This window comes from Berghia stephanieae, chromosome 5, assembly GCF_034508935.2.
Source record: "Berghia stephanieae isolate SIO BIC M18660-M18661 chromosome 5, UCSD_Bste_1.3, whole genome shotgun sequence".
Lineage (NCBI taxonomy): Eukaryota > Metazoa > Mollusca > Gastropoda > Nudibranchia > Aeolidiidae > Berghia > Berghia stephanieae.
The window spans coordinates 55,351,716-55,362,329 of NC_088364.1; the positions used below are offsets into that span (position 1 = coordinate 55,351,716).

General features: G+C 35.6%; 1 protein-coding gene across 2 annotated transcripts in view; it reads right to left on the reverse strand.

Moving 5' to 3' along the window:
• Nucleotides 1-3,773: 3,773 nt before the first annotated feature.
• The window catches only part of LOC144973247 (Golgi apparatus membrane protein TVP23 homolog B-like), a 29,047-nt gene continuing 22,206 nt past the window's right edge, over nucleotides 3,774-10,614 (reverse strand). For both annotated transcript variants that reach the window (XM_078915465.1, XM_078915466.1), the window contains exon 7: nucleotides 3,774-10,614. This exon is cut by the window's right edge and continues 205 nt beyond it. The gene's annotated coding sequence lies outside the window, so the exon portion shown is untranslated.

Genomic DNA, 10,614 nt, shown 5'->3' on the forward strand with positions numbered 1-10,614 from the left:
TTTTTTTTTTTTTTTTGGGTGTGTTTATTTTTAGGTGGATTCTGTTTTATTTCTATTTACTCAGGATGAAGAAAATATAAAGCCATTAAAAAGCTCGTTAAAATAACATTTAATTTATCCTTTTTCCGATGCTTGCATAAGTAACAATTGAAAAAATAGATAACCATTAAGTGACACCCTTCTCTCAGCTACCGACGCTGTACCAACCACCGTATCTGATAAAGCAACACGGTTTGATTGTTGTGAGGTGCACATGACATGCTTCCGTTAAAATCATTCCTTGTATAAGGAAGGGTCAGGCGATCATACGTCCTTTGGTATAAGATAATTATGGATTATGTATCTGTATGGTTGGCGCTGAAGAAACCAATGGTCTGGTTGTATTTCAGCGGCGTCCTCATTGGGCGCGGGCCCATGTCAGTCGGGCCTTGAAATCGTTTAGGTGTGGTGCCATGATGACCAGTTCATCCAGCCCATTCCAATCCGAGATAGTTCTAATGAAGAAAGAATTTCTGTAGTTTTGTGTTCTTGTCTGTGGGATTTTGAGGCAGTTCGAATTGTTTGTGGCGTATCTGTCAATGGGGTTTTCGGTTATGTGGTTGGCGGAAGTGAGTGCTCGGATTTTTCTTTTGTTTGGTCGTGGCGTGAAAAAGGAGTCTGCCTTTATTGATGGTATTTGATCTGTTATTATCTTGAACATGAATGACAGACGGGTTTCTTTTCTTCTTTGTTGGAGGCTGATGAGATTTCTTTCTTCTAACATTTTTGTCATGCATCCTGGGGTTCTGCTCTTATAACTTATAGTTCCCAGTTATGAACCGGGCGCCTTGTCTATGGACTCTCTCAAGTTTTTGAATATCCTCTTTCAGGTAGGGGTCTCAGGCAACTGCTCCGTATTCCAATTGTGATCTCACAAGTGCGAGGTAGGCGTTTTGTTTGCATGACGTTGGGGCGTGGCTAAGATTTCGGCGGATTATTATTATTATTATTATTAAAACTAGTAAAAAGCCCGCAATTTCGCGGGGAAAGAACTCTTTTTATTCGATATTGCTTGATTAGCTTGATTACGATTAGATGCACACTTTAATCGACGTGCTTGTCGTCGCTGCCATGCTTTATTCGGCATGATTTTAGTTTATCAGTCAGTAGATATCAATATCAAAGAGTCACGCGTCTTTACCACGCTTGACTTGGGAGGCCTTCCGAAAGCTCCTACAAAGGGAAACAACTTAAATAATATTCCCTCAACTAACCCCAAGAAAAAGTAAAACATAGACTACCTTTAACTAACCCTAATAGGAAAATAAACACCCTAGCATTATGACTAAACTAATAGATAAAATAAAAAACCCTCGGACTGCTTTGCACTACCTTTCAATACTTCACAAATTAAAATGGCGACCGAGAATCAAAACAATGGTCAAATTAGGAAATTTTAAACTTTCACAAATCTATCAAGGTTTGTTCTAGAGTTTTTAAAATGCTTCTTTATGATGACAAATTGAATAAATAAACGCCTGACAAAAGATCTACGGTGAAAACACAAATTGAAAGAATACTGGGGATGTATCGTAGGATCTCTCGGAATGTCTCCCCCCTAGCACCTTTACTAAGACTTATGACTAACCCTAATAGAAAAAAAAATCCTCACAAATCTATATGATGACAAATTGAATAAATAAACGCCTGACAAAAGATCAACGGTGAAAATACAAATTGAAAGAATACTGGGGATGTAGGAGCTTTCGGAATGTCTCCCCTTTACCTAACTTATGTGGGGTCAAATGAAAATCTGAAGCAGACGCGAAAAATATCAAGTTTGTTCGGGCTAGAAGCTAGACAGATACAATTGACAGTTTGCCGACAACGTTTAATTAAATATTTCCCAGGGCAATAATTATCACATCGATAGCATAAAAACGACCGTAATATCAGCAGTAATATTAGTTGACGTTGTTAATCGGTGAAACTTGTTTAAAATTTGTGTAAATCCGAATACCTTCATGTGATCAAGTGAATAATATCACTATGAATGCCACGATTTGCTGAAAAATGCCAACACACACACACACACATGTATACACCACACAAAACACACACACAAACACACGCACACACACACAAACATACACGCAATTAGAACATACTACTATATAACAACACTGATCACCGCTCTCCTCACTCCTCAAGAGGTGAGAGGATGCAACACAGAAATGGATATCCAGAGCTGAAGAAGATAGTGGAACTTCTCTGCAAACCATATACAAAACTGCGCCCCAACATCAAGACTAAAATCTCGTTCACCTTTCTACCTATCAAAGAAAGAAAACTACAACACGCAAGAAGCCTGGTGCGAGGAATGGAAAAGGAATAAACCAACAGGAGGGGAACTAATTGAAGATCCCTGTAAAAGTCTCCCAGGTCTACAGGATCAACTAAGAAAATACTAGGCAGCTGCAAATAGACTACGGTCAAAACATACAAGAACAGCTGCCAACATGCACAAATGGGGGCTCCAAGAATCACCAACATGCCCAAAGTGCAACCAAGCACCACAAGATTCAAACACCTCGTACTAGATTGCCCAGAGACAAAACTTGAAGGGGGATTTGAAACCATCAACAAATGTGATGACTTCCGAACTTGGATTGATACCTTGAACATAGAAGTGTAGCCGAACGATACTATTACTACTATCATCGCTAAATCAACAACACAACGGAAGTAATAATAATACTTGATATCATAAATAGATGACGCAAACTGACAACTTTTTACAATGACGAAGTTGGTTGATTTTGAGATTGTTAGTGTCGTCGGTACGTATTTTATGATATCTGTGTGACTCAACGAACTTTCAAACTGACTTTAAATTATAAAAGGAAATCAAGTTATCTGTTTATCTATCTGTAAAAATACATTTCTAATTTTCAAATCTTTCAGTAGAGTTGTGCGCCGTATCATTTTTTTTATTGACTCAAATAAGCACAATGTTCTCCACAATGCTATATTTTTTAAAGAAAGGATTTTAAATTATTTTTTAATATTATTATTATTGTTGTTGTTGTTTTTGTTGTTATCATTATTGTCATTATTATTGTGTTTCTTAACATCATTATTATTATTAGAGTATTATTATTATTATTATTATTGATATTATTACTATTATTATTATTATCATCATCATTATGTATTATTACAGTATTGCTAATATAATTACTATAATTATTATCAATGTATCAAGTTTTTCAGTATATTGGTATAATTATGATACTAATTAGGATGAAGAAAAATAATATAGGCAGTGAACTGAGCTGAGTCAAGAACAAGATAAACATGCTTAAATTGAATTAATGGAAACAATGTTTGTCAGATCCTCTGTTTTCGCCAATAAAACCTTAGTGCATCCAGTGGACATGCACAAGTGATAAGAACCTGTGTTTCTGTCCATCTATTTATTTATTTTTCTTGTTTGTGGCTGAAGTAATGAAGCAGCCGGACGGGCAACCGTGTAACAGAATAAGCACCGCCTAGCAGCTTGCCATAGATAAGACTGGTGTAGGCTATTATGTGTAGCAAATGACACTGCTGTCAGGGGAAAAGAGAAAGGCATGGGCTGACAAGAGGTCTAACAAAAATTGTGAGTTAGAGGTCAAGTGAAATATATAACAGTTGGTAAAAGAACTCTTTTCTCTCTCCCTGGAATAGGTTTTTTTTATATCAGAGCTAGAGATAAGTAAAAACTAAGAAAAAAACAAAACAAAACAAAAATGAAAAGAAAACATCATCGATTTAATCTTTATTTACACATTTTTGTCATGTCTACATTAAACAATTAATATAGAAATAAAAAAAAAAATATATAATCATAGAATCTCAAATTAATTTCATCATACAGTAAAAAAGAAAGTATCAGTCTTATTGTAAGTAGATTAAATGAAAAGAAATTAAACGGTGTCAGTGCAGGAATGTAAGTTGTTGGAGTGAAGTATAGTACACCTCAAATGGAATCTATGATACATAGAGATCAAAATCCAGAAGAAATATGTTATAGCGGTCAAGAATCAATTTGAAAGCCTTATGAACACAGGGCATGACATAAATTCTGTCACGGAAGAAAATTGACAAACAATGGGAGCATTTTAAACAGGTAATTAAATGAAACAACCGAGGGTAAGCAAAACAACCCTGGATACCAAAGATATACTTGAATTGATGAAATAAAGAAAGACACAGAAAGGAACATTGAAATACAAAGAGATTAACAAAACCATACAAAATAAAGACATCACAGCCAAAGAAGACTGTTTGCAAATTGAACAACTATCAAAGATCACAATCAAGGCCCGATGCACAACAAGATAAGAGAGTACAACAGAAGAAGTACGCCTAGAAGAAGCTGCATCAAAGATAAAGATGGAAAAATTCTCTTTGAAAGTGACAAGTTCATAATCAGATGGATGGAATACTTAGAAACTCCATTCAATCCAGTACAAGAATTTCTCCAGGGCCCTGTTATTCTGAAAGAGGAAGTAGATAAATCAATCTCTAGCATGAAAGCAGACAAAGCCCCCGGTATTGATGACATATCTTCAGAAATACTTAAAACACTGGGAGACTTTGGGACAAATATACACAACAACATACATACAAGAAGACCTCAGAACTTCTGTTTTCGTACAGCTCCCCCAAAAAAAACAAAATCAATGGACTGTTCTCATTTTAGGACAATTAGCCTTTTGTGTCACGTCTTCAAACTATTGCGAACTATCATCTTAAGATAAATTAATATCTCGATTGATCACAAACAAAGTGAAGAACAAGGAGGTTTTAGGGAAAATGTGTGCACAAGAGAGGCAATAAATATCTAAAAATCTAAAAACCATTGCACAGACATTTAAAGTAGCACATACAGACTTATTCATATGCTTTATTGACAATTCAAAGGCTTTTGACACTGTCAACCACAAGAAAATGATAGATACAATGACCAAAATTTGAATTGTCGATAATAATCCAATACTCATATCTAACTTGTATTGAAACCAAAGAACAAATTAAACCCTCATTATGTAACAACTTGTTACCATCTTGACACTTTTACTTAGGTAATTAAAGTCTCCCTTTAAAGCAAGAATGAAAACAAAAGAAACAAAACACACACACAAAACCCAAAAATACCCCCAAGAAAACAAAAAACAGATTAGAGTTTTGTTTATTGCTTTAGGTCTCTTCCAACACAAATGAGGTTATATGAGAGACCACTGAAACAAAAAAACAAGCAATCTAACAAAAATAGTACAAATGTAAATCAAAATCATAACCTAAAGATATAAGCTAAATTATAAATAACCAAGAACAAACAGGCAGAAGATTTACAGAAAAAAAAATATCCCCTGTCAAAAATACAACCACAAACCAAAGAAGCAGGATAGGCAGTAAAGAGAAGAAGAAACGACATCACTATCTGATCGTACACCCATGCGAACATCATAGGTATATGATTCAAGGGTGATGCTCCCATCCAACCACCCGCCCAGATTAGAGTGAACGTAAGTTAAAAGATCAGCGGGACTGTGGTTCATCTCATTATACAGTTGACTCCGCTTAATCGCACACCCACGGGAGTTCAGGTTAGTGTGTCAATTAAGCGGAGTATGCGATTAAGCGGAGAAGCTAAAACTAGCATCTAAACACAAGCTTTCATGTACCATTCATGTAGGACCTTCCCCTCTGAGGTTTCTATGGGCTTGGGGCTGTCATATTCAAGACATTAGACTGATTAGAAGAGGCGTTTTTTGGGGTATTTTTTGTTTCTTTTAAATTTTCATTATTATTATTATTATTTAATTTATTAAAAATAATTTTATTTTTTTGGGGGTGGGGGGGGGGGGGGAAGGGGGCTTAAAAAAAAAAGTCTCTTTTTATTCATGTTTCATCAACAACAAAGTGAGACATTATTGTTTGTAAGAATGGTAATCGTGAAGCGTTGAGGCTCGTCTCCTCTACATTGTAAATGTCATTAGGCGTACTGCTGAAGAAGTTGTTTCAAAACTTCATCACTCTATTGGCTGGCAGAAGAGACATCAGCATAGTGCTTTTCTTCATGTTCTTTTTCAAGCACAACATTCTGTCGACCTTTTGATCTCGAGAGCCAGCTATCTCATGGGGAGAATGACTTGTCTTAAGTTTATGCCAGTCCAGTAGCCTTTTGAGTGTATCTATGTGAACACGGACCGTATAGATCAATCAAAAGATGAGACGCAATTCCTCCTGTAATCCTTTCTCATTGTTCACGGCCCATTAGAGGAAAACAATGCACAGGTAGAGAATTGTAATCGAGTGGTAAACACACGGCATTGAGTGGACTGCGATCACGTTCTACATCTTGTGATACAGACAGCGAGTTCTGAGTCAATTTGCACATCGTGTCAGATAATCCCTTGATGTCAGTTAACAAGCATTGTGCGTATGACCTAGTCGGGGTCAGAGGGACAGTGAAATTGCATTGACAAGAAAGCTTTTTTCACGTGTGATACGATAATAACCTGCCGAACTGGTTCAATGTGAAACATATGTTCATTACCTTTTTTAATTGTATTTTAAAAGTTATTTTTCTAAATTCAAGATGGAATCAAGATGTAGCGATTAAGTGGAGAAGGTGTGCGATTAAGCGGAGTGATTATATAGAAATTTTTTTTCGAGAATGTGTAGTGTATAAGTCGAGTGTGCAATTAACTGATGTGCGATTAAGCGGAGTGAACTGTATATTAAAGCCACTGAATTCAAGTTGATGTAACCAATTTTGGTAAACACACACTTAAATTAATATAAATTTGATATATCTGTACAGTTCAACTGTTATCAAAAACGAATAGACAAACTAAATATTAAATATGTACAAAACATCCTCGTATTGTCAACTTTATTGGTGATATTTACATCTTTTCAACTCCATTTGAATTTTTTCATTTGACAGACTTTAAACATTTTTATGATTAACTTCATGACTTAAGTGAGTTAATTAGCTCCACAACAGACATCAGAGACACACATCAAAAACTCAGTTCACAAATTAGTCCAGATCGGAACAGTGATCAGAAATATTAATCCTGTTTGCCATTAGTCATTGTATTATAGGATCTGATATGATAATTATGCTTTAAAATAGCCCCATTGCCTTGTATATATTACAAAAACTTTTTGAGTCCCTTTTTTGGATGGTGCGATGTTAGTCCTTGGAAAAGGCTCTTTACTTATATTTTCTCACCATAACTGGTAACAGAGTTCAGTGGTGAGAATGACTGGTCACAAAAAAGGAGGAAATTTTTCAGCGGGTAGATCAAGACCCATGCCCATACATGATGTGGAGGTGGTTGTAGTATTAGTGGTGGTAGGTATGATGATGTGGTAGTGGTGGTTGTAGTAGTATTGGTGGTAAGGACGATGATGTGGTGGTGGTTGTAGAAGTAGTGCTGGTAGAGCTGATGATGTGGTGGTGGTGGTTGCAGAAGTTTTGGTAGGGATGATGATGATGATGATGTGGTGGTGGTTGTAGTTGTAGTAGTGGTCTCAGGGATGATGGTGTGGTGGTTGTAGTAGTTGTGGTAAGGATGATGGTGTGGTGGTGGTTGTAGTAATAGTGGTGGGGATGATGATGATGTGATAGTAGTTGTAGTAGTAGTGGTGAGGATATGATGTGATGGTAGTTATAGTAGTAGTCGTGGTAGGGATGAAGATGTGGTAGTGGTGGAAGGGATGATGATGTGGTGGTGGTGGTAGTAGTGGTCTTAGGAACGATGGTGTGATGGTGGTTGTAGTGGTTGTGGTAGGGATGATGATGATGTGGTGGTGTTGTAGTCGTAGAAGTAGTAGTGGTGTTAAGGATGATGATGAGGTAGTGGTGGTTGTAATAGTAGTAGTAGTGGTGGTTGTAGTAGTAATAGTAGTAGTAGTAGTATGGTTGTAGTAGTAGTAGTTGTAGTAGTAGTAGTTGTGGTAAGGATGATGATGAGGTGATGGTTGTAGTAGTATTGGTAGGGATGATGATGTGGTGGTGGTGGTTGTAGTAGTAGTGGTGGTATGGATTATGGTGTGGTGGTAGTTGTAGTAGTAGTGTCTTAGGATGGTGTGGTGGTGGTTGTAGTAGTTGTGATATGGATGATGATGATGTTGTGGTTGTAGTAGTAGTGGTGGTAGGGATTTTGATGTGATGGTGGTTGTAGTAGTAGTGGTGGTAGGGATAAAGATGTGGTTGTAATTGTGGTAGGAGTGACGATGTGGTGACAGTTGAAGTAGCAGTGGTGGTATTGATGATGATGTGGTGGTGTTTGTAGTAGCGGTGGTAGGGATAATGATGTGTTGGTCGTTGTAGTAATAGTGTTGGTAGGGATGTTGATGTGGTGGTGGTTGTAGTTGTAGACGTGGTAGGGATGATGATGTGGTGGGAGTTGAAGTAGTAGTAGTGGTAGGGATGATGAAGTGGTGATGATTGTACTGGTGGTGGTAGGGATAATGATGTGGTGGTGGTTGTAGAAGTAGTAGTAGTGGTGGTGATATGGTTGAGGATTTAGTGATGGTTATAGCAGTGGTGGTGGTTGTAGCAGTAGTGGTGGTAGGGATGATGATATGGTGGTTGTAATAGTAGTGGTGGTAGGGATGTTGATGTAGTGTTTGTGGTAAGTGGCTTTTATTCATTAAAAATTAATTGAAAAAGGAGAAATTGTGATAGGGATGGGCTGAGATAAACCACCATTAATGCGGAAGATTCTCAGCCCTGAGAGTTGTCTATGTCGAAAAATCTTCCAATCGTCGTGCCTTGTCCTTCATGTTAGTTTTTTTTTTTTTTTTGACTTGGAACCCCTATTAAAGCACTTTGAGTAAATTGAGTGAATGTTGCATTATAGAAAAGCTGACTGTAAAAAAAAAAATAAAAAAAAAAAAAAATTAAGCATAAAATAGATTTAGTTTCAGTAAAAAAAGAAACAACAATGGCAATAATGATAAACCCAGAAACATATAAATAGTGAAACTGATTATGATAAGACAATGAGAAGCAAATTATATATAATATTTTCTACATTTTATATATATGGATGTGTAATGACATATAATATTGCTCAGAAGACACAATATGATAACAGTTTCCAGTTTTGATGTATTCCTGTTTTCCTCCATAGTATTTGCATCTAACAAAAGCCATATGCTTGAAAGAAATTTCTTTGGATGAATTTTAAAGTAATAGATGTGGCAAATTCAAAGTAATACACTTGCACCTATGTTTAATTACAATCTTCATTCTGGCATATCAGTAAATATCTCATTGAAATCTGAAATACGACATTTCTCATTTCACTATTCAAACTCTCTTTTATTCACGCAACATAATGGTCTCAATTATTCACATTCCAATTCTAAAAAAGGGTCATTAAAATGTTTATTGAAAAATAAGCAACAAAGAAAACCAACGTAAAAAAAAAAGCAAACAAACAAACAAACGAAAAAATCCCATATCAAATATATTAACAAATACTAAATTATCTGCAATTTTTCCTTTATCATATTTGTTTGTATGAAACACAAAACACCACATCAAAATCTTAAATTCATATTAGCCCAGAATTGACACATATTAGATATCCATACTACAATATAATAAATATTTAAACGAGAGATATAGATTTTAATCAAAAGTTTGAACGTCTGAAGTGTATCCCTGCATATTTACAGACTGTCATGACACCTCCATGACTTCTTAATGGTTAAGATTTACAAATTGCAAGAAAAATGAAAATACTAACTGAGGCAAATATGTTTAAACTGATTAATTATTTCAACATTTAGGCATATCATTACCCAAGATACAAGAATGACTTTTAAAATTTTTATTTTTAATATATATATATAAATATATATATTTTTTTAAATCTTAAAGTAATCAAACTCAAACTCATTAACAATTATTTCAAACAAATGAATCTATAAATCAAAAACATTTTTTTTCCCTCGACAGATTATCATCACAATGATAATAGAAACACAAAGTAATGCAATGGGGGAAAAAACAACAAAAAACACCTCATTTCAGTGATGACATCACAACAATAACAAGCAGTATCCAACGCCATTTTACAATAATCTTTAGATTAAGCTAGGTTTGCAGCTGCAAACAATGCCTACACTGTTACCCATCATCAGTACTCGATGGAAGTGCAACTCTATACATCTCACTCTTTGTTTTGAGTAAAAAATAGTAGGTCTACTGCTTACATGGACAGAATCCGTTAGCAACCATTTGTTCACAGCCCTAAATTGAAAAAGTAAATGATATTTGAAAAAGTTTCCTCAATACAGTGGCTAGTTTTATTTGTTTTGTCCTACTTAGCAATAGCATAAAGCTTCACCCATCCCCTCCTCACCCAGGTTTGGAAAAAACTGTCATTCAATTATTTCAAAGTGCAATGAAAAGACATCTGACAGAGTTTGAGTGTCTGCCGATATATGGATTAAAGTAATCGTTATGGCAATGACCATTATCTTTTCTAAGGCATAGTTCCATGCATATTCGTCTTATTTATTTTGTGATATGAGAGCCCGTCAATTTTTTCTTTAGGA